The sequence below is a fragment of the Delphinus delphis genome, chromosome 6 (assembly GCF_949987515.2).
Source record: "Delphinus delphis chromosome 6, mDelDel1.2, whole genome shotgun sequence".
Classification (NCBI taxonomy): Eukaryota; Metazoa; Chordata; class Mammalia; order Artiodactyla; family Delphinidae; genus Delphinus; species Delphinus delphis.
In genome coordinates this window covers 38788495-38815620 of record NC_082688.1, presented here as the reverse complement: position 1 = coordinate 38815620, position 27126 = coordinate 38788495, and the positions used below count along the sequence as shown (strand labels likewise).

The 27126-nt window shown below is 39.7% G+C and overlaps 1 protein-coding gene and 1 pseudogene across 1 annotated transcript in view; one reads left to right on the top strand and one right to left on the bottom strand.

The window, feature by feature from the left end:
* LOC132426614 (spermatogenesis-associated protein 31D4-like) overlaps positions 1–27126 on the top strand; it is a 203268-nt gene that overhangs the window by 62515 nt on the left and 113627 nt on the right. The window lies entirely within an intron of this gene.
* LOC132426613 (heat shock protein 75 kDa, mitochondrial pseudogene) lies at positions 13724–15119 on the bottom strand (annotated as a pseudogene).

Here is a 27126-nt window from a genome sequence, read left to right as displayed (position 1 = left end):
TTTATTCCCTTGTATTGTCATAGTTAAGGTATCACTATTTTAGTGCCCAAGTCAGAAATCTAGGAATCATTTTATACCACAATCTTTCTCTCACCCCGATGTCCTATCATCAATTCTGCTCGTTTTGCCTCCAAGATATTTCTCTCTCTAACTCCTTTTTTTCTTTATTTCTACTCCCAATTTTCTGGTTTAGGTCATTACTACTTCTTGTAACCTGTCTTCCGGCCTCTAGTAAGTTCCCTCTTGAAACTGTGACCCACATTGCCATCAGAGGGAGCATTTAAATATCAAATTCTGTTTCATTCATTCATTTATTTAGAAAATATTTATTGTAAACTATTATGTGCCATATATTATGCTAAATGTTAGAAATTCAGAAATGAATAAGACATGTTCTCTGCCTTCAATTATAATCCCATGGTAGAGAGAAGTAAGTATAGATAGAATTATAAACCAGGCACTTATCTCATAATAAGGGTAAGAGTGGCAGAGAAAACTCCCTGGAGAAATTAACACCTAAGCTTAGCCCTGAAGGACTGATAGGAGTTAATCAGGTAAAAGGAAGGAGAAGAGGAGAGACAGGTAGGGAAAGATATTTCAGGCTATGAGTGCAACCTGGTGCACATCCTAAAAGCAAGAGAGAGCATAAAGAGCTGGAAGAATTTAAAGTAATATAGTGTGGGTGAAGCAGAAAGTATGAAATCACTGGTCAGATGATGAAGAGTTTTAAGGACTTTAGACTTCATCTCAAAGATTGTGAGGACCCCAGAGAACTTTAAGCTGAGGATTGGCGTGATCAGATTTGTGTTTTGGAAGGATTACTCTTATAGTTGTTTGGAAAAGAGGTTTGAAAAGGGTAAAATTGGAGGCAGATTAGCCAGTTGTTAAGAGGTTTTACGGAACTCAGGAAGTAGTGGTAGATACAGAATGATCCAAAATATATTAAAGTGGTATTATTCATAGGAGACATTGAAGGATTGAACTTGGAGGGTGAAGGAGAGGAAGAGATCAAGACTGATGCCTAGGACTCTGGTTTGGGCAACTGGGTAGATAGACAGTGCTAATGTTCACCGGGGTAGGGAATTCAAAAAGATGAGGTGTACGAACATCAGGTAATGAACTCAATTTTGGACACATCCAGTTTGTGGTTCTTGTAGGCCATTCAAGTGGAGACTTTGAGTTGGATGTTCATATCTAGATTTTAAATTATGTCAAGAGATGAGGTTTCTCAAGACAGTCCTATTGAATGAAAATAAGGTTCCATGAAGGACCAACATGTAAAGCTTGTTGGGGGAAAGAAAGAACAAGTTCCAAAGAGCTAGGAAGAAAAATCTTCAATCGCCATTATCTACTGGATCAAGGCCAAGCTCTTAAATTATAACTTTTCTCTCTCACTTTATCTCATGCCAACCCCCAGTTTAGAATTTATGTTCTATTAGTTCTTTTAGGTTCTATTCTAATAAGTTTTATTAGAACAAGTTGCTGGTGGTCCTTCATGGATACCTGAGTCTCTATTCCTTGGATATCTGTTTGCTTTTAGCCTTTTCTTTCTGTTCCCTCTTCTTTATCTGTTCCCTCCTCTTTATCTGGTTACAGCCTAATTAGCCTTCAAAAGTAATCTCAAGCTTGTCTGCTCTGGAAAGACTTAACTTGAGTCCCCTTGGTTGAACTAGATGCTCCCTCCCTCCTTCCTTCCCGTAGCTTTTGCGTGTATATTTATCCTAGCACTTATATGATGTTGATATCATCTGTCTACCTAGCTCACCACAAAAATTGTTTCATTAGTTCAAGAATTGTATTGCAGGTTGGATTTCCCAGGAAGCAGATTCTGAGACAGACTTTAGTGTACAAGATGTTTATTCAGGAGCGCCCTTGGGATGAACACCTGTGGAAAGGAGAAGGAAGCAGGAGTGGGCCAAGGGAGAAATCAAGCCCTGTTGCAAACCCAGCTGCCTCATCCAACACCATAAAGAGGTCTGGAGCTGAGTGCCCTTTCAGAGTTGTTCTAAATTGGCATGGGATGGCCGGGCATCACTTACCTGATCAATCATTTGGCATGGGCCATCCCAGGAAGGGGCATGACATTGGAAGAGGCAGCTCTGCAGCTGAAGCAGTCCTTGCAGTGGTTGACAGCTGGAGGCCATCTGCTGACAGCACTTTCTGCAGCTGGGACAGCACTTCATTTCCTGAAGGGAGATGGGGCAGTGCATTGCAAAATCTACCACACACCAGATATTTTTCTTTGCATTTCTGGGGCCTGCCATACTATGTGGCAGATGCAAACTGTGGGCTGGGACTGAGCAGTGGTTATCCTCCTCAGACAGGCTTGTGACCTCTAGTTCTCCAGATACACATTCTCCCTGCTCCCTAATGCATGGAACCCTGCCTGCTGCATGTATTGACATTACCTATAGTCTTTTGAGTTTGCCACCCCTGTTAGTTACTAACAAATGTTTATTGAACTGAACAGAAGTCAATATCACTGAATTACACTTCTCAAGAACATTCATATATATTTATTTAATCCTTTAAAACAACCCTAAAAGTTAGATATAATGATGACCCCCATATTTACAGATGAGGAAACTGAATCCCAGAGCAGCTCAGTGATTTGCTCAAGGGTCTCTAGCTAAGAAGTGGCAGGATTATGACTTATATCAAGTGTTCTTATTTAGAACCTCATGCTCTTCCATTATGGCATCCGAAGGCCTTGGGGGTATTCCTGCTGGAAGACGATTGGGTGGGCCTAGGTCTTGATTAGGCTCGATGGGAAGAAAAAATATCTTAACAGAACCAAAAATATTCAGGGAGGAAGAAACTGGAAGTTTTCTAAGCAGGCATCAAGGACTGGAAAGGGAGACTATTCGTTTAGGACCTTCTTTTCTCAGATGGTTTCAAAGGAGTAAAAACAATTAGAGCTGCAGACAGAGTAGGAGACAAGACAAGGTTGATGAACAAAGTGGAAAGCAATGTAGGAAGATAGCAACATTTCATACACAGCCACACACACTGAAAATGTGTCAGCAATGCGAGGTCATTGTTAACTGCCCAGAATAAGTCTGAAATAGATTGTTAAATGAGAGATAGTATTGCCAGGGCTGAGCTGTTTGTTTGCCTCAAAAGGACAAATCCTGAGAGGTGGAATGAAAGAAAATTTATCCAGTTGACTATAAAATGGAAATATGATGGCTCCAGTGCTGGATATGGATTAGAACTTTTTTTCCATTACACTAAACTTGACTAATAAAAAGGCTTTGTAAATTACATTTTTCTTCTCTACATAATTTTTAATAAAGGATTGTTTTTTCAAAAAGAAACGCTTTTTAAAAAATTTTTTTTTGGGGCCACAGCATGTGGCTTGCAGGATCTTAGTTCCCCAACCAGGGATTGAACCCAGGCCACAGCAGGGAAAGCACTGTGTCCTAACCACTGGACCACCAGGAAACTCCCAAGAAATGCTTTTTATTAAAAAGCTAGGAGATAAAATTCTTGTCTCCATCTCAAAACAACATTTGAATTTTAATTATTATAATTACATAATACTTGTTTCACACAAGAGAGACTTAAGGTATATGGATATAAAGATCAAGAATATAAAATACATAATTTTTATCATATTGTATATTATCAAGTCTCAGAGATGACTTTTCTACTTTGCAACTTAGACTCACCCAGATTTTTCTCAGAGTTTGGAAAAATTAGTGAAAAGAGGATTGATAAAATTAGGGGTTTTGGTTGAGGAAAGCACAACTATTAAATGGAAAATTACCAATAGCAATTTCCTTAGGTTTCATTAGTTGAGGTAAATATATATGCTTATATCATCTTTTACCACAGTGTCTGTCTGTCTATCTGTCTATCTATCTATCTATCAATTTTTAAGGATCCATACTGTTATGGGTTGAATTATGTTCCCTACAATTCATATGTTGAAGCCCTAACACCTCAATGTGACTGTATTTGGCGATAAGACCCTTAAGGAATTTATTAAGGTTAAATGAGATCTTCAAGGTAGAGTTCTAATTTGAAAGGACTGGTAATCCTTATAAAAAGAGGCAGAGACACTAGAGATCTCTCTCTCCCTCTCCTCCTCCTCCCCATCTAGTATGTGCATGCACAAGCACAGAAGAAAGGTCATGTAGGACACAGCAAGAAAGTGGGTGTCTATAAACCAGGACAAGAGGAATCAACAAACCCCAACTCTGCTGGTGCCTTGATCTTGGGTGTCCAGCATCCAGAAGTTTGAGAAAATAAATTTCTGTTGTTTAAACTACCCAGTCTGTGGTATTTTGTTATATCAGCCTGAGCAGACATACATATATAGTAAAAGTAGGAAGACATGTATGGGAGTGATAAACACCAAATTTAATTTAGGGCTTAATTCTGGGGTCAAGGGAGAGGAATAAAATGGGAGATGGGTGCACATGGGATCCAAAACATTTCAAAGTTTTAAAAGTAAACATGGATCCAGTTATGGTGGAAATAACTGCCAAGGAACAGAATAAAGAAAAAAGAATGAAAAGAATTGAAGACAATCTCAGAGACCTCTGGGACAACACTAAATGCACCAACATTCAAATTATATGAGTCTCAGAAGAAGAAGAGAAAAAGAAAGGGTCTGGGAAAATATTTGAAGAGATTATAGTGGAAAACTTCCCTAACATGAGAAAGGAAGTAGTCACCCAAGTCCAGGAAGCACAGAGAGTCCAATACAGGATAAACTCTACGAAAAACACACCAAGGCACATATTAATCAAACTAACAAAAATTAAATTCAAAGAAAAAATATTAAAAGCAACAAGGGAAAAACAAAAAATAACATACAAAGGAATCCCCATAAGGTTATCAGCTGATTTTTCAGTGGAAACTCTGCAGGCCAGAAGGGAGTGGCAGGAAATACTTAAAGTGATGAAAGAGAAAACCTATAACCAAGATTACTCTACCCAGCAAGGATCTCATTCAGATTTGATGGAGAAATTAAAACCTTTACAGACAAGCAAAAGCTAAGAGAATTCAGCACCAACAAACTAGCTTTACCACAAGTGCTAAAGAAACTTCTCTAAGTGGAAACACAAGAGAAGAAAAAGACCCACAAAAACAACCCCCAAACAATTACGAAAATGGTAATAGGAACATACATATCGATAATAACCTTAAATGTAAATGGATTAAATGCCCCAACCAAAAGACACAGATTGGCTGAATGGATACAAAAATAAGACCCATATATATGCTGTCTACAAGAGACCCACTTCAAACCTAGGGACACATATAGACTGAAAGTGAAGGGATGGAAAAAGATACTCCCTGAAGATGGAAATCAAAAGAAAGCTGGAGTAGCAGTACTCTTATCATATAAAATAGACTTTAAAATAAAGACTGTTACAAGAGATAAGGAGGACATTACCTAACGATCAAAGGATCAATCCAAGAAGAAGATATAACAATTCTAAATGCTATGCACCCAACATAGGAGCACCTCAATACATAAGGCAAATGCTAACAACCATGAAAGGAGAAATCGACAGTAACACAATAATAGTAGGGGACTTTAACACCCCACTTACACCGATGGACACATCATCCAAACAAAATAAATAAGGAAACACAACCTTTAAATGACATAATAGACCAGATATATCTACTTGATATTTATAGAATATTCCACCCAAAAGTGGCAGAATACACTTGCTTTTCAAGTGCACATGGAACATTCTCCAGGATAGATCACATCTTGGGTCACAAATCAAGGCTCGGAAAATTTAAGAAAATTGAAATCATATCAAGTATCTTTTCTGACCACAATGCTATGAGATTGGAAATCAACTACAGGAAAAAAAACTGTAAAAAACACAAATACATGGAGGCTAAACAGTGTGCTACTAAATAACCAAGAGATCACTGAAGAAATCAAAGAAGAAATAAAAAGATACATAGAAACAAATGACAATGAAAACACGATGACCCAAAACCTCTGGGATGCAGCAAAAGCAGTTCTAAGAGGGAAGTTTATAGCAATTCAATCTCAGCTCAAAAAACAAGAAAAATCTCAAATAAACAATCTAACCCTACACTTAAAACAACTAGAGAAAGAAGAACAAAGAAAACCCGAAGTCAGGAGAAGGAAATAAATCATAAAGATCAGAGAAGAAATAAATGAAATAGAAATGAAGAAAATAATAACAAAGATCAATAAAACTAAAAGCTGGTTCTTTGAGAAGATAAACAAAATTGATAAACTCTTAGCCAGACTCATCAAGAAAAATAGGGAGAGGACGCAAATCAATAAAATTAGAGGGGCTTCCCTGGTGGCACAGTGGTTGGGAGTCTGCCTGCCAATGCAGGGGACATGGGTTCGAGCCCTGGTCTGGGAAGATCCCACATGCCACGGAGCGGCTAAGGCTGTGAGCCACAACTACTGAGCCTGCGCGTCTGGAGCCTGTGCTCAGCAATGGGAGAGGCTGCAACAGAGAGAGGCCCGCGCACCGTGATGAAGACTGGCCCCCGCTCACCACAACTGGAGAATACCCTTGCACAGAAACGAAGACCCAACATAGCCAAAAATAAATATAAATAAATAAATAAATTTAATAAATAAATAAATAATAAAAATAACAAAATTAGAAATGAAAAGAGGGAAATCACAACTGACACTGCAGAAATACAAAGAATTATAAGAGACTACTACAAACAACTATATGCCAATAAAATGGACAACCATGAAGAAATGGACAAATTCTCAGAAAGGTACAATTTTCCAAGACTGAACCAGGAAGAATAAGAAAATAAAAACAGACCTATCACAAGTAATGAAATTGAAACCGTAATTAAAAATCGTCCAACAAACAAAAGTCCAGGACCAGATGGCTTCACAGGCGAATTCTATCAAACATTTAGAGAAGAGCTAACACTGATCCTTCTCAAACTCTTCCAAAAAATTGCAGAGGGAGAAACCCTCCCAAATTCATTCTGTGAAGCCACCATCACCCTGATTCCAAAACCAGAAAAAGATATCACAAAAAAATTATAGACCAATATCACTGATGAACATAGATGCAAAAATCCTGAACAAAATACTAGCAAACAGAATCCAACAGCACATTAAAAGGATCATACATCACGATCAAGTGAGATTTGTCCCAGGGATGCAAGGATTCTTCAATATATGCAAATCCATCAGTGTGATACACCACATAAACAAATTAAGGAATAAAAACCATATGATCATCTCAATAGATGCAGAAAAAGCTTTTGACAAAATTCAACACCCATTTATGATAAAAAAAACTCTCCAGAAAATGGGCATAGAGGGAACCGACTTCAACAAAATAAGGCCATATATGACAAACCCACAGCAAGCATCATACTCAATGGTGAGAAACTGAAAGCATTTCCACTAGGATGAGGAACAAGACAAGGATGTCCACTCTCACCACTCTTATTCAACATAGTTTTGGAAGTCCTAGCCACAGCAATCAGAGAAGAAAAAGAAATAAAAGGAATATAAATTGGAAAGGAAAAAGTAAAACTGTCACTATTTGTCAATGACATGAAACTCTACATAGAAAATCCTAAAGATGCCACCAGAAAACTACTAGAACTAATTAGTGAATTTGGTAAGGTTGCAGGATACAAAATTAATGCACAGAAATCTCTGGTAGTCCTATATACCAACAATGAAAACTCAGAAGGAGAAATTAAGGAAACACTCCCATTTACCATTGCAATGAAAAGAATAAAATACCTAGGAATAAACCTGCCTAAGGAGGTGAAAGACTTGTACTCAGAAAACTATAAAACACTGATGAAAGAAATCAAAGGTGACATAAACAGATGGAGAAATATACCATGTTCTTGAATTGGAAGAATCAATATTGTGAAAATGACTATACTACCCAAAGCAATCTACAGAGTCAATGAAATCCTTATCAAATTACCAATGGCATTTTCCACAGAATTAGAACAAAAAAAGCTTACAATTCGTATGGAAACACAAAAGACCCCAAATAGCCAAAGCAATCTTGAGAAAGAAAAACGGAGTTGGAGGAATCAGGCTCCCTGACTTCAAACTATACCACAAAGCTACAGTAATCAAGACAGTATGGTACTGGCACAAAAACAGAAATACAGATCAATGGAACAGCGTAGAAAGCCTAGAGATATACCCACGCACCTGTGGGCACCTAATTTATGACAAAGGAGGCAAGAACATGCAATGGAGAAAAGACAGCCTCTTCAATAAGTGTTGCTGAGAAACCTGGACACTACATGTAAGAGAATGAAATTAGAACACTCCCTAACACCACACACAAAAATAAACTTCAAATGGATTAAACACTTAAATGTACGACCAGACACTATAAAACTTTTAGAGGAAAACGTAGGAAAAACACTCTTTGATATAAACCCCAGCAAGATCTTTTTTGACCCACCTCCTAGAGTAACAGAAATAAAAACAAAAATAAACAAATGTGGCTTAATTAAACTTAAAAGCTGTTGCACAGCAAAGGAAACCATAAACAAGACAAAAAGAACCCTCAGAATGGGAGAAAATATTTGCAAATGAAACAACAGACAAAAGATTAAGCTCCAAAATATACAAACAGCTCATGGAGCTCAATATCAAAAAAACAAACAATCTAATTAAAAAACGGGTGGAAGACCTAAATAGACATTTCGCTAAGGAAGACATACAGATGGACAAGAGGCACATGAAAAGATGCTCAACATCACTAATTATTAGAGAAATGCAAATCAAAACTACGATGAGGTATCACCTCACGCCGGTCAGAATGGCTATTATCCAAAAAAAATCTAGAAACAAATGCTGGAAAGGGTGTGGTGAAAAGGGAACCCTCCTGCACTGTTGGTGGGAATGTAAATTGATACAACCACTATGGAAAAGAGTATGGAGGTTTTTTAAAAAACTAACAATAGAACTACCATATGAGCCAGCAATCCCACTACTGGGCATATACCCTGAAAAAACCATAATTCAAAAAGAAATATGCACTACAGTGTTCTATTGCAGCACTATTTACGATGGGTAGGACATGGAACCAACGTCAATGTCCATCGACAGATGAATGGATAAAGATGTGGCACATATATACAATGGAATATTACTCAGCCATAAAAAGAAACGAAATTGAGTTACTTGTAGTGAGGTGGATGAACCTAGTGTCTGTCATACAGAGTGAAGTAAGTCAGAAAGAGAAAAACAAATACTGTATGCTATTGCATATATATGGAATCTAAAATAAAAAGGTACTGATGAACCTAGTTGCAGGGCAGGAATAAAGAGGTAGACGTAGAGAATGGACTTGATGACCTGGGGTGGGAGGCCAAATCTGGGGCGAAGTGAGAGTAGCATCGACATATATACACTACTGAATGTAAAATATTTGGCTGGTGGGAAGCAGCAGCATAGCACAGGGAGATCTGCTCGGTGCTTTGCAATGACCTAGAGAGGTGGGATAGGGAGGGTGGGAGGGAGGCTCAAGAGGGAGGGGATATGGGGACATGTGTATGCATATGGCTGATTCACTTTGTTGTGCAGCAGAAACTAACATGGTATTGTGAAGCAATTATACTCCAATAAATTTCTATTAAAAATATAAATAAACAAATAAATAAATAAAATAAAACAAACAAAAGACCCATTTTGAACACTGGCTGCTGTGTGAGAAATGGCATGAACAGGGACTGAGTGGAAGGAGAGATCAGTCAGGATACTGTTACCATTACACAGGTAAGAAATAATGATGGCCCAGGCTGGGGTGCCATGAATTTGAAGGAGAGACGTAGACATATTCAAGATATACTTTTGCAAGTGGAGCTAGCTTGCTAATGAATTGGACATGGAGTGTGAGGACAAGAGAAGAATAAAAGATGACACCCAAGTTTTGGGCTTGAGTTTAAGTGAATGGTGATTGAGATGCAGAAAACTATGACAGAAAAAGTAATACACATGATAAATATCTGGATAAATAGAATATAATATTTTTTCTACTTAAATTCTTTAAGATAATTATGACTCTCAAAGGCAAAAATTATAATATGTCTGATGGGGTTTTCAACGTAAGTAGATGTAATATATATGACAATTGCAACATAAAGGGGAAGGCTAGAGGGACAATATGGTTGTAAGACTTTTACATTTCACTTGAGGTGGTAAAATGTGAATTCTAAGTAAACAGAAAAGTTGGTACGTATATTGTAATTCCCAGAGCAAACTCTAAAATAATTTTACAGAAAGATATAATAAAAAGCCAATAGGTAAAATACTAAAAATATTTTAAGATCCAGTAAAATGCAGAAAAGGGAAGACAGAATAACAACACAGAGAGGACAAACAAAATAAATGGTAGACCTAAATCCAAATAAATTAATGATTTCATTAAATGTATATCTTCCAACCACATTAATTAAAACACAGGGTTAAAAAAAATAATACAGGACCTGACTATAGAATATAGACAAATTTAAAACAAAGTAATGCAAGCACGTATACAATATAAATACTAATAAAAAGAAAGCTGGAGTGGCTTTATTAATATCAGATCAAGGAAAAATACCAAGGACATTATATACTGATAAGAAATGTCAGCTTGGCAAGAAGATATAACAATCCTAATAGTGTACACCTAAAAGCAGAGCTTCAAGATACACAATAAAACCTGATAAAATTGAGTGGAGAAATGTACAAATCTATTATACTTAGAGACCTCAAAATCCTCTCAGTAATCAATACAAGTAGACAGAAAACTAGCAAGTATATAGAAGATCTGAACAACATTATCAACTATTTGACTTTTGTAGAACTCTAAACACAACAACAACCGAATACACATTCTTTTCAAGTGCACGAGGAACATTCACCAAGGTATACCATATCCTGGGCCATAAAACAAATCTGAACAATTTTAAAAGAATTGAGATCATACAAAGTATGTTTTCTGGTCATAGCAAAATTAAACTACAATTATAGAAAGATATATGGAAAACTCCAAATATTTAGAAACTAAAAATATACTTCTAAATAATTCATGGGTCAAAGAAACCTCCTAGGAAATTTTAAGATATTTTGAACTGAATGAAAGTTAACATACTAAAATCTGTGCAGCTAAAACACTGCTTAGAGGAAAATTTATAGTGCTAAAAATGCGTACATTAGAAAAGAAGAAAGGCCTCAAATCAATAATCTATGTTTTCACTTTAAGAAACTAAAAAAAGGACAAACTAAACTCAAAGCTAGCAGAAAAAAGAAAATTACAAAGAACAGAAATCAATGAAATTGAAAACAAACATTAGAGAAAATTAATATAATTAAAATCTAGTTCTTTGAAATAATAATAAAAAAAGATAAACATCTGGCCAGATGACCAAGAAAAGGAAAAAGAGAGATGCCATAAATTTCCAATCTCAAGAATGAAAGAGAGGGTATCACTACAAACCCTAGAGATACTGAAAGTATAATAAAGGAATACTATGAACAATTCTATGTCTATAACCATGACAACATAGATGAAATGTACCAATTCCTTGAAAAACAGAAATTACAAAATTCATGAAGAAATAAATTACATGAATAGTTTGATTTCTATGAGAGAAATTTAATTTGTAGTTACAAACTTTCTTAGAAAGAAAACTCCAGGCCCAAGTCATTTAACTGGTGGATCATACCAAACATTTATGGAAGAAATTATAACAATTATATACAACCCCTTCCAGAAAATAAAAGAGGGCAGGACACTTCCCAGCTCATTTTATGAAGCCAGAATTACCTGATACCAAAACAAAGAATACAAGAAAACTATAGATCTTCATGAACATAGATGCTCCAATTCTCAACAAAATATTTGCAAATGGAATCCAGTCATATGTAAAAATGTACATTACAACAAAATAGGGTTTATCCTGGGAATGCTAGGTTGTTTTAACAGTCAATGTATTATTGTAATTTACTACATTAGCAGGCAAAAGAAGAAAAATCACTTGATTATTTTAATACTTGCAGAAAAAACTGTTGATATAATTCAACATTTATTCATGATAAAATTATCAGTACTCTAGGAATAAAAGGGAACTTGTTTTACATGATTAAGGATATCTATAGAATCTTGTAGCCAACATTATATTTAATGAGGTAAGTATGTCTGCCGTACCATTTCTACTCAACATTCATAATGGAACTCTTAGCCAGTGCAACAAGGCAAGAAAAAGAAAAGGCATTCAGAATGGAAAATAAAACTTTCTGGATGACTTTACTGCCTAAGAAGAAGGTCTCAAAGAATCTACAAAAATGCTCCTAGAACTTAAAAGTGAGTTTGGTAAGGTCTCAAGCTATGAGATTAAAATGCAAAAAGCAATTGTATTCTTATATAAAGGGATGTCTTATTTTATTGAACTTCACTTATTGTCCATCACACATACTGCATTTTCTACAAATTGAAGGTTTGTGGCATCCCTGTGTTGAGTAAGTCTATCAATGCCATTTTTTGATCGCTTCATGTCTCTGTGTCACATTTTGGTAATTCTCACAACATGTCAAACTTTTTCATTATATTTGTTATGGTGATCTGTGATTAGTGATGTTTGATGTTACTATTAAGACTTGCTGAAGGCTTAAATGATGGTTAGCATTCTTTAGCACTAATGTATTTTTATTTACTTATTTTTAATTTTTTATTTATTTATTTTTGGCTGTGTTGGGTCTTCGTTGCTGCTCATGGGCTTTCTCTAGTTGTGGCGAGCAGGGGCTACTCTTTATTGCGGTGTGCGGGCTTCTCATTGCAGTGGCTTCTCTTGTTGCGGAGCATGGGCTCTAGGTGCATGGGCTTCAGTAGTTGTGGTGCAAGGGCTCAGTAGTTGTGGCTTGCGGGCTCTAGAGCAGAGGGTCAGTAGTTGTGGCATGCAGGCTTAGTTGCTCCGCAGCATGTGGGATCTTCATGGACCAGGGCTAGAACCGATGTCCCCTGCATTGGCAGGCAGATTCTTAACCACTGCGCCACCAGGGAAGCCCAGCACTAATGTATTTTAAAATTAAGGTATGTACTTGTTTTTTTAGACATACTGCTATTGCCAACCTAATAGACTTCAGGATAGTGTAAACATAACTTTTATATGCACTGGGAATCAAACAAATTATGTGACTTTATATGCACTGGGAATCAAACAAATTATGTCGCTTTATTGCGACATTTGGCTTGGTTGGTCTGGAACAAAACCCACAATATATTGCTGAGGTATGCCTGTAAAGACAATAAACAATTGGAAATCAAAATTGAAAATAAGTACCATTTATAATAGCGCCCCAACTCAATAAATAAATATTTGGGTATAAATTTATCAGGATCTGTATGCTTAAAACTATAAAACACTGATAAAATGAATAAAAAGAAGACTATTCATGGATTAGAAGACTCAGTGTACTTAAGATGTCAATTCTCCTCTTTTTGATCTATGTATTTGGTCCAATTCCAATAAAAATCCTAGCAAGTATGTTTGCATTTATTGGCAAATTGATTTTTTTTAAAGTAAATAAAGCTCAAAAGCAGGTGTTCTCATTGGCAGCATCCAGTCCTTCCTGTGTCATTGTCCCAACCTCCCCCGCCCCCCCTGCCGTGACTGTCTCAGGCTACCTTGTCCCACGGTTCCATCTGTCCCCTCTCCTGCAGCCCTAACAGTGCAGGAGGACCTGGGGCTTTCACAGCTGTCAGTGTCAGTCCAGGGCCTTGACAAGCAGGTGGTTCAGGCGGCTCACCATGGGTCGCGGGTCATCGTCGAGCCCCGCTGTGATCACGGCATTCTCGTAGATCTGATCCACCAGCAGCTGGGCCAGGTCAGGCTCGCTGTCTCTCAGCTGATTGAGCTTCTTGATGAGCCTGTGCCTGGGGTTGATCTCCAGTGTGGGCTGCAGCAGCTGAGCGCGCTCCTCCTGGGGCTTGGCCAGCTGTCGCATGCGCAGGAAGTGCCGGGCGGCCCCCATCTTGGTCTGGATGAGAACCTGGCGGCTGTACAGTGAGATACTGGAGCCCAGCTCCCGGCTCACGTCAGACATGGTTGGTTTCGTTTCCAGCGCGTAGAAGATGCTGCGGATGTTGAGCAGCGCGTCCGTCTTGTAGTGCAGGGTGTAGCGGGGCTTGTCATGGGTCTGAGCGATGTAGCGGTAGAATTCCTTGTGCCGCGTCTCGCCCACATCCTTGGGGTCCATCAGCCAGATGGCCTGCAGGGTATTAATGCGCCTTCCGTTCAGGTACAAGGGGAAGCTGACAAAGTTGCTGTACTTTGTCACCACATCTCCAACCCGAGCCTCGCTGGTGAACTCTGCTGTCTGCCGTGAGGTGGACGATGATTTTGGTCCCGGTTCTTACTCCTGAGGCTTCGGCGATTTCAAACACCCCAGAGCCCTCTGAAAGCCACTGGTACCCAGGGCTGCCCGTGTCCACCGAGCGAGAACAGACCTCGACTCTGTCAGCCACTATGAAGGCCGAGTAGAAACCCATTCCGAACTGGCCGATGATCTTGCTGCTGGCCTCCGCCTGCCTCTGAGGCGCGTCCAAAAAGGCCTTCCACCCGGACCTGGCAGTCGTTCCCAGGTTGGACACCAGCTCCTCCTGTGTCATCCCGATGCCAGCGTCCTGGATCGTGATGGTGCCTTTCTCGGTGTCAGTCTGCAAGTGAATATCCATTTCTGGCAGCGTCTGGCCTTCAGACACCAGCTTATGACGCAACTTTTCCAAGGCGTCACTCGCGTTGGAGATCAGCTCCTGTATAAACACCTCTTTTTCTGAGTACAAGGAACGGGCAACGATGTCCAGAAGCTTCTTTGTCTCAGCCTGGAGCTCATGTTTGGAAACAGAGCCCTGCACGGTCTCCGAGCTGCTGCTGAGGGAGTGCAGAGGCTCCTGCTGACGCTCCTCAGTAGCCTGGGAGCTGAACGGCCGTCCATCGTGGGAGCTTGAAGCCAGGCTTTGCCTGGGACTCCAGGACTGGGCTGGGGGCCTCCAAGGACACAGAACTGGTTGTGCTCCCCGGGCCACCGCCAGGGCCGCTGCCAGTGCCGCGGCCCGCAGCCGGCAGCCCCACAGCAGCAGCGTCCACAGCTGGCGAGCCATGTCTGCAAACTGATTTTTTAAATTTATATGGAAAGGCAAAGGTGCATATCCAATAAAATTCTGCAAATGAACAAAGTTGGGAGACTCATACTACTTGATATCAATACTTACTGTAAAGCTACAGTTATTATGACAATGAGATATTGATAAAAATATAGACATACAGATCAATGGAATGGAATAGAGACTTGAGAAATGAACTCACAGAATTGTGGTCAGTTGAGTTTTGAAAAAGATACAAAGGCAATTCCATGGAGAAAGGATAGTCTCTTCAAAAAATGGTGCTGAAGGGCTTCCCTGGTGGCGCAGGGGTTGAAAGTCCGCCTGCCGTTGCAGGGGACGCGGGTTCGTGCCCCGGTCCGAGAAGATCCCACGTGCTGCAGAGCGGCTGGGCCCGTGAGCCATGGCCACTGAGCCTGCGCGTCTGGAGCCTGTGCTCCGCAACAGGAGAGGCTGCAACAGTGAGAAGCCCACGTACCTCAAAAAAAATGGTGCTGAACACCCCAGTGTTCATTGCAGCACTATTTACAATAGCCAGGACACAGAAGCAATGAAATGTCCCTCAACAGAGGAATGGATAAAGAAGATGTGGTACATATATACAATGGAATATTACTCAGCCTTAAGAAGGAACGAAATCGTGCCATTTGCAGAGACATGGATGGACCTAGAGACTGTCATACAGAGTGAAATAAGTCAGAAAGAGAAAAACAAATATCGTATATTAATGCATATATGTGGAATCTAGAAAAATGTTATAGATGGACCTATTTGCAAAGCAGAAATAGAGACACAGACATAGAGAACAAATGTGTGGACACCAAGGGGGGAAAGGTGGGGTGGGATGAATTGGGAGATTGGGATTGACATATATACACTATTGATACTATGTATAAAATAGATAACTAATGAGAACCTACTGTATAGCACAGGGCACTCTACTAAGTGCTCTGTGGTGACCTAAATGGGAAGGAAATCCAAAATGTAGGGGATATATATATATATACGTATAGCTGATTCACTTTGCTGTACGGCAGAAACTAACACAACATTGTAAAGTAACTATATTCCAATAAAAAAAATACTTAGAGACTGAAAAAAAAAATGGTGCTGAACAACTGAACATCCATGTGCAAAAAAAAATGAACCTTGACCTGTACTTCACATTTTGTACACAATTAACTCAAAATGGGTAACAGAACTAAATGCAAAACATAAAGCTATAAGACTTTTAAAGAAAACCTGGGAAAAAATCTTTGTGGACCTGAGTTAGGTAGAGAATTCTTAGATATAATAAAAGCAAGATTTATATGAGAAAAATTGATAAATTAAACTTATCAGTTAAAGACTTATGCATTGTCAAAGTTACTGTTAAGAGAGTGAAAAGACAAGTCACAGGTTGGGGGAAAATATTTGCAAATCATATGTTTGACAAAGGCGTTGTACTTAGAATATATAAAGAACTTTCCGAAGTCAACAATAAGAAAACAACAAACCAGTTTTCAAAAAAGCAAAAAATTTCAACAGTTACTTCGTCTAAGAAGACATATTGAAGGCAAGTAAGTACATGGAAAGATTCTCAGCATCATTAGGCAGTAGTCATTAGGGAAAGACAAATTAAAATCATGAGATAAACTACATACCTATTAGAATTACTAAAATTAAAAACAAACAACTGACAATACAAGGTCTTGATGAAGTTGTGGAGCAACTGAGACTCTCATACGTTGCTATGAGAATGCAAAATGGTACAGCCACTCTGAAAAACAGCTTGGCAGTTTTTTATAAAATTAAACATACACTTACCATATGATCCATCTATCCCACTTCTGGGTATCTACCCTAGAGAACTGAAGACGTAAATTCACACAAAAACCTGTAGCAGCTTTATTCAAAATTGCTCAAATCTGAAACAACCCAAATGTCCTTTAATGAGTGAATGGATAATCAAACCGTGGTATGTCCATGCAACGGAATACTACTCAGCATAAAAAGAATGAACTATTTGTTACGTGCAACAACTTGGATGAATCTCAAAGTCATTCTGCTAAATGAAAGAAACCAAATTCACAAAGTTACATATGATGCAACTCCATTTATATGTCATTCTGGATAAGCTGAAGCTACAGGGAGGGAGGAGAAAAAGCAGTGGTTTTCCATGCTTAGGGGTAGAATAGTTGACTACAGCACCCTGAGGAAACTGGGTGTGTGCGCGTGTGATATTATTCTCACTGGCCAAATATCCTGTGCGTTGAAGATTTACACGCTATTCATTGAATGACCTATTCATTGAAGAAATGTTTAAACTTAAAATAATAATATTTACAGCTAAAATTATTCATTGGTTACCGTGTGTCATGAATGACAATAAACATTTTACAGGTAGTCAAGCTTCTCAATTCCACCCCATGGAGTAAGGATGGCTAAATCGGCACGTGTTCGACTACTCTTCCCATGCCCGTGTTTGCCACTCCAGAATCCTTTCTAACATTGTGCTTAAGGCAGCCAAGAGCAATCACTCAGTGTGATAGTTTCCTAGAGCTGCCATAACAAAATACCACTGACTTCATGACTTAAGCAACAGAAGTTTATTTCTCACAGTTCTGGAGAGTGCAAGTCCAAGATGAAGGCGTGGGCAGGTCTGGTTTCTTCTGAGACCTCTTGCTTTGGCTTGCATATAGCCACCTTCTTGCTGTGTCCTCATGTGGCCTTTCATCTGTGCATGTACATCCCTGGTGCTTCTTTTGTGTGTTCAAATTTCTTCTTCGTATAAGGACACCAGTCAGATTGGATTAGGGTCTACCCTAATGGCCTCACTTTAGCTTAATTATCTCTTTAAAGACCCTATCTCCAAATAAAGTCACATTCTGAGGTACTGGGGGTTAAGCTTCAACATATGAATTTTGGAAGGACACAGTTCAGCCTATTATACTCAGATATAATCTATTTGCAATCTCTGCCACATGATATAAATGCAATAATTTTACCCAGGAATAATTTAATGTGAGTATAACTTGCTTTTATTTTTTTTTAACTGAAAATGCTTGCCAACCCTGGGTCAGAGGACACTGCTTTGAGAATGAGATTTTATTGCCTGATCCCATCTTTGAGCAGCCTTCTGAGCTCTTGGGACAGTGTGCTTAGAGGTGCCCACTGTGAGCAACCCTCCCCTCAAAGGTACACGGAATCATCTAGAAATGGCTTGTCAGTCAAATCTGTGTCAAGACTTCACTGCCATGCCAGAGTCAACCAAAGCCTAGAGCCACGGTGGGGACTGTCCCAAAACACTAAGTCAGTGTCACTGAGGTCAGGAGTTTTCCTCCACCTCCTTAGGCTGGAGGGGAGCCAAGATTCTAAAGCCTAAAGAATTTGAACCACAATGATTCTATCACATATTTATGCACACAGGCACACAGGTTAGAAGAATATTTCATAACAATCTTCAGCTCTTGTCACTGGAGAGCAGTAGTGACCCTTTATCACTTAAGAAATTACCATACTCACAGATTGAAAGCTAGGAACAGTCCCATTATTTTATATGTAAGGTCCAAGGAAATTACTTTGCGAAAAGTGATGAAGGGACAATTAAGGGCTGCAGATGGGCATTTAGCAAAGAAACATGAATGTATTTCTAAAGGATTGGTAAGCTTTCTGGAACTATGCAACAGATATTGGCTCCAAACCATCCACTGGAAACAAAGCAGTGGCTGTGTTCTAGCTACCTACTGTTACCTGTATTTCTAGGGCATGCCTGCTATTCTTTAATTTGAGAGGCACATTTTAGCATTGCTGGAACTGGACTTCGATCTTGCAGTAAATATAAAATTTAATGGGGTCTTTCTCCTTTTCTTCATTCTCTTTCCTCTTCTCCTGTTTCCCCCTCTGGAAAACCCTTATTAAAGAGCTGGTGCATTTTGCAGAAGATGGTGTCTTAGAATTGAGGTAATGTACTTCCAATTTGTTTTGAAGTCCAGGCTGAAGACTAATGTTTTAGTTTAGTTCTGACCATTTTGTTCACAAAGTAGACTCTGATAATTTGCCCTCCAGGACTGGAAGGGACCCTAATGGGTCTGTGCTCTGACACGCTCTCAGATCTCAGCTCTTAGAGGGGCTCTTATCATAGGTGTGTCCTAATAAGGTTCTGGGAAGACTAAGTCTGCCAAAGGCCATGTGATGTGCTGGCAAATGCCAGGTTCCAGAAATGAACACAGTGACCTTGATGGTAATACAATGTAACATCTCTTTGCTTCAAGACTACACACATTTATACCAATAAATTTCAGAGAAAACCTCTGTTTTGCTAAGTAAGGTACATTAGCATATATATATGTGTATATATATGTGATTTCTAAGCATAAAAAGTAAAAGCTGCCATCTTGTTGTAAGTTAGAATAAAAGAACATTAAGTCACTGGAATATATTAAATAACTAATTACATCAAGAATAGTCTAGGTATTAGACCTGTGAAACAGTCTGCTTTATAGATTAACATGAGAGCTTATTTGCATATATGCTATAGACACTTTTGAGAGAGAGAGAGAGTGTGTGTGTGTGTGTGTGTGTGTGTGTGTGTGTGTGTGTATGTATAGCATATGTGGCATATATAGTGTTTTAAAGAGAGTAAACACCATGTAGTTAATTCCTGTGGCCAAAGACAATTTCAGTGTTTTTGCAACATTTGACGATCGCTTCATCTTTGTAATACCATCTAAATTTGCATTTTTAAGAATCCCATGTATTACTTAACAGAAAAGGCCTAAGGGGTATCAAAAGAGACGAGGCAAATTAAGTTTCCTTTTGTCCAACTTTGTGTCACTTCCTGCCTCCATAAATAGGGAAAGCAAAATATGTGCTTCTTATTCATGTACATCTGCCAAACCAATTAACACCTCCTGAATGTTATCTTAATTGCATTTATTAACATAACATTAACATAGCAGGGAGATAACATTCAGAAGGTATTAATTGGTTTGGCAGGCACTCTTGAATGGGAAGCATAGAGAAAGGCCCTTCTCAGTATCTTATGTGGGTTTTTTTTTTTTTTTGGTGGTGGAGAGGAAATGAGATTACACTGAAAGAGAGAAAATATATCTTAACCAAAATAGTAGCCACATCACAGGGTCACTTGATTCTCCTTTCTAAAATCTCCAAAGAAGCATCTGCTCTAAAGCCTACCTGTTTGACAGTTTACCCAGATGCCCTCTCCGCCCCACTGTCCCTGTGCAGTTCTGGCTAAGGAGGCCTCTGGAGGTGTGCAGGCACAGATATGCTTCTCCAGGATGCACTGAGCTCCACCGTAAATTTTTACAGCACCTCAGCTGCTTTAAAAATAATTCAAATGTGTTCCTGTGATGAGAATTTAATAGGGCTCCTACCCTTATAGAATCATATACCTACAGAGTGCTTTAACTAGACCCATCTATTCATTAACTCATTCAAAAGGCCTTATGGAGCACCTACTGTAGCTCAGCACTGTAAAATGCTGGGGTAAATAGATAAACAAGACTCAGTACCTGGCTCAAAATGTCCAGCTGACACAGGGATTGGCCATGGAGACACTCATGGCAGGTGAATGGTTCAAAATGGACACCCATACGTCTTCACTGAGTGAATGAATCCATGAAATGTGATCACTGTGGTTCCCCTCTGGTGGTGGTATGGAGGGTGGGGAGGTGGGGGTCTAGGGATGTGTGTATAAGGAGGCAAAACTGAAGACAGCAGATGATTATGGAAAGTTAAAATGAGGAGGGACTGAACTAAGGCAGAAACACTACGATGGAGAGGATAGCGTAGATAAAGAGATCCACACGACCCAAATAGCTGCTCACATTTATTGAGGGTTTTCTTTGCACCAGGCAGCGCTCTTAGCATTTGATTTCAACAAATATATGATATTTCAACAAATATATGAGGTGGTCCTATTATTATACCCATTTTAAAGATGAGGAAGTTGAGTATGGTAGCCTGAGTGATGGCCCCCCAAGGCTGTCCACACTCTAATCCCCAAAACCTGTGAATATGTTACACTGCATAGCAAAAGGACTTTGCAGGTGTAATTAGGTTAAGGATTTTGCAATGGGGAGATTATCTTGGATTATCTGTGTGGGCCTGAGGTAATTACAGGACCTTTAACATGAATGGGACAGAAATAGAGTCTGAGTGAGAAGATAAGGGACAGAAGCAGAGGTCAGAGAAAAGAGAAAATGCCACATTGGAGGCTTTGAAGATGAAAGGGCCACAAGCCAAGGAATGTAAGTGGCCTGTAGAGGGGCTTTCCCTGGGCCCTCTGTGTAATGAGACTCCTTCCATTTACCCACGTTGTCCATTTCCTTTCATTTTCATCCTCTTTGGGAAAGTACCGTGTTTAATTGTACAATATTTTTCTTACTAAAAAACTGTTTCCCTCATTACATTATCATTTCCATGAAGGCTGTTCTTGTGTTGTTCATCGTTGACCCAATGCCTAACACTGTGCCTGACACAAAAAATATACTCAATAAATGCGTGTTAAAAGAATGTAGGGGGCTTTCCTGGTGGCGCAGTGGTTGAGAGTCCGCCTGCTGATGCAGGGGACATGGGTTCGTGCCCCGGTCTGGGAGGATCCCATATGCCATGGAGCGGCTGGGCCCGTGAGCCGTGGCCGCTGAACCTGCCCGTCTGGAGCCTGTGCTCCGCAACGGGAGAGGCCACAACAGTGAGAGGCCCGCATACCGCAAAAAAAAAAAAAAAAAAAAAAAAAAAAAGAATGTAGGAAGGGAAGAAGTTCTCACACTTGCTCAGGGTGGCATATTTCTGAGCTGTTAGGGTGTCCCCCGAAGGCCTTGATATATTGAAATAACAGACTTACCCACCTTGTGATATGCAGGTGCCCCTGCCCAGATCTCCCTTCAATAAAGAACCTATTGACTCAGCTGCCGGGGTTGTGGTCTGTGGACAGCCTTAGTTACTAGTCCCTTCAGGGATTACCTCACCTGCAGAAAACTGCCTTCCTTAAAGTTATGCCCTTCTCGGGGTGGCCTATATCCAGTGACTGATTGAGATGAGCATTAAGGACTGGCCATTTCAGTCCAGCATGGGACAACTCTGGAGGCCAGTTTAGCTCCAGAGTTCCTTGTGAGATTGTCCAGGGTTGTCATGGGGCCCATACTGTTCTTGATTTCTGCCTCATCCAGTCCTGTGTCCCCTTCCCCTCCATGGGTGTTGATCCCAAGGACACTCCTTAATAAACATCCTGCATACTAAACTGTCTTAGAGTCTGCTTTCTGTTGGTTTGACCCCCATCTCAAACAATCACTAAGCATAGAATTCTTTTGAGCCAGGTAGTTATAAATAATCAGGAACAGAATCCAAAATTTAGGAAAAATGTATACAAGATCTTAGTATTAAGGAAATTCTATCCATTAATTCTCTTTTCACTGAGTTAGGAAGACTGCTGTTAAAAAGACTTACCAGTGGAATCCCTCAACGTGCTGATCCCCTCCCCCCTCCAAACATGGTTTGACAGTCACATCAGATCTCTTTCCTAAGTATCTCTTTGATTCATCACCCTCATCACTCTTAATTCATGCCACCCATTACTTCTCACTTGGTTTAATGAACAACTCTGTGTCCCTTATTTTGTCTTGCTCCAATTTTTCTCCATGCTGGAGTGGTCATTGCCCCACTTAAAGCTCTTTAGTAGTTCCCCATCACCTGTAGCATAGAGTCTAACTCCTAAACATGGCATCCAAAATTCTCTCTGATTGGGCTTCTCCCTGTTTCCAGACTCATCTCTGGCATGCTCTAATCACCCTCCCCCCTTTACCACTGCCTCCTTTGTTTTGGTCCTGCCAAAGTTCTCCAAACTGTCCACGCTGGTGCATAGGCCCATCGTGACCTGGACTCTCTTTAGAGCTCTAGCCTTGAATTTTGCCACCACTCCTTCTTTCTAGTCTCAGCCATCCTGAGTGACATGCAGTTCATCAATATGCCCTGTCCTTGTTTGCCTCTGGGCCTTTGCACATGTTTCCTCTGTCTCGACTATTTTCTCTTTGTCTGACTACCCATCGCCCTGCCTTCTCTTTGCCAAGTTGATTTCCACTGGTACTCACCCTTCCTTGATTCCCTGAGGATGAATTTGGTGCCTCTCCTATGTGCTCTTATGGCACCCTGTGCTTGGTCTTTTTTATAATAACCGTACCATTCATAATTGCCTCTAAACGTAACTGTCTCAGCCACTAGACTCAACTTCTTATTCATAGCTGTGAACACAGCAATGAGCACAGTACATAGCACATAGAAAGTACTTGGGAAATATTTAATGATGAATGAATGAAGAATCAAAGTCTCATGATAATCCTAGTGCATAAGCAGAGTAAACATTTTTGGCCACATTTTAGAGATATGGAAATTGAGGTTGACTTAGCCAAGGTTGTGTTGCCTTCTGACTGCAAATGTAGAGCTACTTACTGGAAATGCCTCAATCCTTCATTCATTCTACAACTATTCCACAGGTTTGAAAGCCTGCTATGTGGTTGTGTGTTGGGCTCTACTATAGGTGCTGGATTGACATGACCTGTCTTATGGAGCTTACATTCTAGAAGGAAAGATTGACAATAAACAAGTAACAAAATAATGTTGAGTAGAGGTAAGTTCTATAAAGGAAATATGATGCAGTGACGTGGTAGAGTGGCATGCCAGTGCATATAAGGGAGAGTGGTTCTTTAGAAATGGAGGTCGGGGAATAACCCTTGGAGGGAGTGACATTGGAGCTGAGGTCTGAAAGATAAGGAGCCAGTCACGAGACAAGGCAAAGAAGAACCTTCCTGGCAAAGGGAAGAGCATGTGCAAAGCTCTGAAATGGGAAAGACCTCGGTGTGTTCAAGGATCACAAAGAAGACCAGAATGGCAAGATTATAGTGAGTAATGGGAATAGCAGCAGTCTGGATCATGTAGGGCTGGTAGATCCTGGTCAAGAGTTTGGATTTTGTTCTAAATGAAATGGGGAGCCAATGAAAGATTTAAAGAGCAGAGATGGGCGGTTACTGAACCCAGACTGTGATAGTGTTGGAATCCTAATGATCTAGATGACTAGGACTTCAGGAAATAAAATCCCACATAATTTGGAAAATGTAGTCTAGGATAAGAGCTCTCGAAGCAGTGTGGACCCAATGGTCATTTTCCCTGGAGAATTACAGGTGCTTTTACAAACCAGATTATGGTTTCTACCAGTACCCTCATACTAATAAACTCCATGTCTCAGTCTCCAGCTTCTTATTTCCAGTTGCCTGCTGGGCAGCGCTTCCATACTGTCCTGCAATGTATATCTAAAGGTAGAACTGTTGGTTTGCCCACCTACCCTACCATGCAGTGGTATCCTCCTTCTTTATTAATGATCCATTTATTAAGTTATAGGCATCCTAAAGGACAGCCCAGTAACAAAAGCCCAGCTGACCACCAAGTCCTGACACCTTCTATCACCCAAATATTTTTCAGATTCAGCTTTATTGTCCTTGTCTCTTCAGGTTCTCATCTGCTATCACCAGGACTTTTGCAGCAACCTCCTAAATTATCATTAGCTTTCTTTACTCCAGTCCCATTTCAAACTCCTGCCAACCTAATCTTATTTTTTTTTCAAATGCAAAGACTTTTATATTTTATCTCCAATACAAAAGTAATAGTTTCTTGTTAAATTGCCAAATCCTATTACCAAATGAAAACCCAGTGTGCATCCTTCTAGACTTTCTTCTATGATTATACACACATATATACAAAGTAGATTATAATATAATTCTGTTTGGTGATTTGCCTTTTTATTTAATAGATTGTGAGCATTTTTCTAAATGAATAAATACACAGCTACATCATTTTTGGTGGCTTTGTATTATTCTGTGATATGGATGTACTATAATGTACTTAAATAATTTCCTTTTGAAAGCCATTCAAATTATTTTGCTTTCACGAATGATCTGGAACATCTTTCTATATTTTTTCTACTTGTACCTCTTTCTGTCTTACTTTCTTCAGAAGATTTACTTGATATAGAACTCTTTTTTTTTTTTCTTTTTTTCTTTGCGGTATGCAGGCCTCTCACTGTTGTGGCCTCTCCCGTTGCGGAGCACAGGCTCCGGACGCGCAGGCTCAGCGGCCATGGCTCACAGGCCCAGCCGCTCCACGGCATGTGGGATCTTCCTGGATCAGGGCACGAACCCGTGTCCCCTGCATCAGCAGGCAGACTCTCAACCACTGTGCCAGCAGGGAAGCCCCAATATAGAACTCTTGATCACATAAAATTTCTTTTAATATTGTTGTGGTTTCATGATGTATAGATGATATATAGTTTTTTTGTTTGTTTGTTTTTTTGGTTTTTTTTTTTTTTTTGGCCATGCTGCACAGCTTAGGGGATCTCAGTTCCCTGGCCAGGGACTGAACCAGGGCCATGGCAGTGAAAGCCTGGAATCCTAACCAGTAGACTACCAGGGAACTCCCTATATAGTTGGGGTTTTAAAAAATTTTTTTAAATAATTAATTAATTAATTTTAGCTTTGGCTGCGTTGGGTCTTTGTTGCTGTGTGCAGGCTTTCACTAGTTGCGGCAAGCGGGGGCTACTCTTCGTTGTGGTGCGCAGGCTTCTCATTGCGGTGGCTTCTCTTGTTGCAGAGCATGGGCTCTAGGTGCGCGGGCTTCAGTAGTTGTGGCATGTGGGCTCTAGAGCACAGGCTCAGTAGTTGTGGCTCGTGGGCTCTAGAGCGCAGGCTCAGTAGTTGTGGCGCACAGGCTTAGTTGCTCTATGGCATGTGGGATCTTCCCGGACCAGGGCTCAAACCCGTGTCCCCTGCATTGGTAGGCGGATTCTTAACCACTGTGCCACCAGGGAAGCCCTGTATGGTTGTTCCTAATTGGAAATTTTTTGGCATGAGATGTGAGACAATGTTTTGAACTTTATTTTTCCTAAAATGGTTGGCCAGCTTTCTCAATATTATTTATAGTTTAATCCAACCTTTCTCCAATGATTTGAGGTGACAACAGTGTTATACACTAAATTTTTATTTAACTTTGAGGCTATTTCTGGCCTTTTATTCTCGTCCATCAGTCTGACTACAAATTCTAGCAAAAATGCCCTGTCGTTTTGAATCTAGTAGCTTTCTAATGGATTTTAATATTTGATAAGCCAAGTCCTCTGCTTTGCTCCATATTTATGTATTTACTTTTTTGTGTGACAGAGTTTTTTCCCCTCATTTTATTTTTCAAATAAAATTTAGCACCATTGCATCACTCTTCAAAAAACATTTGTTGAGATTTTTATGTTGATTGTATTAAATTTATATGCTATTTTGGAAAAATTTGCCATCTGCAGAACTATCTTTCTAAACTAAATCTGGTGTTATCATTATCCTGCTTAAAAACCTGTCATAGCTCCCTCTAATGGGAAAGTCATATTTTTTGGAATGGCATGTAACACGTTACATATTTTGACCCCTGTGTACCTTTCCTTGTGCTTTAGAGATTTAGAAAATCTTAGGTTACAGTACCTCAAAGGATGTGGAGTAGTCATTTGAACCTCAAAGTTCAGGCAGTGGAGGAGGTGGGTAGCAGAGAATATATTGGCAGGTTGAAGATGTAATTTGGAGATCTGTATTTACCTCGTTTGCAGCTGTGACTGGAGCCAGGAGCTCCTAAGCTTGATTGCATTTTGGCCTGTAAATCCATCCAGGGGAAGATCATCAGTTCTAACCTACAAGCATTCCAAGAAAATGTGCGTGATCAAGGCTTTCTTTCTTTTAAGTCTTGGGAAAGCTGTGACTTTCTAAAGTTTGGCTCCTGCCACTTGACATTGAAGAAAAAAAATTCCACTAACTGCAAAATAAATAAGCTGGCTGCTTTGTGTTTAGCCTGCGGCTTAATCTCTAAACCCTGGCCCCAGTAAAAGTTACTGTTGGCTCTTTTCATCCGTCCTCACCCTTTGTTGTTCTCCGTGTGTTTCCCCATTCTCTGCCATGTACAAATCTGGTGGAGGAGATCTGGGTCA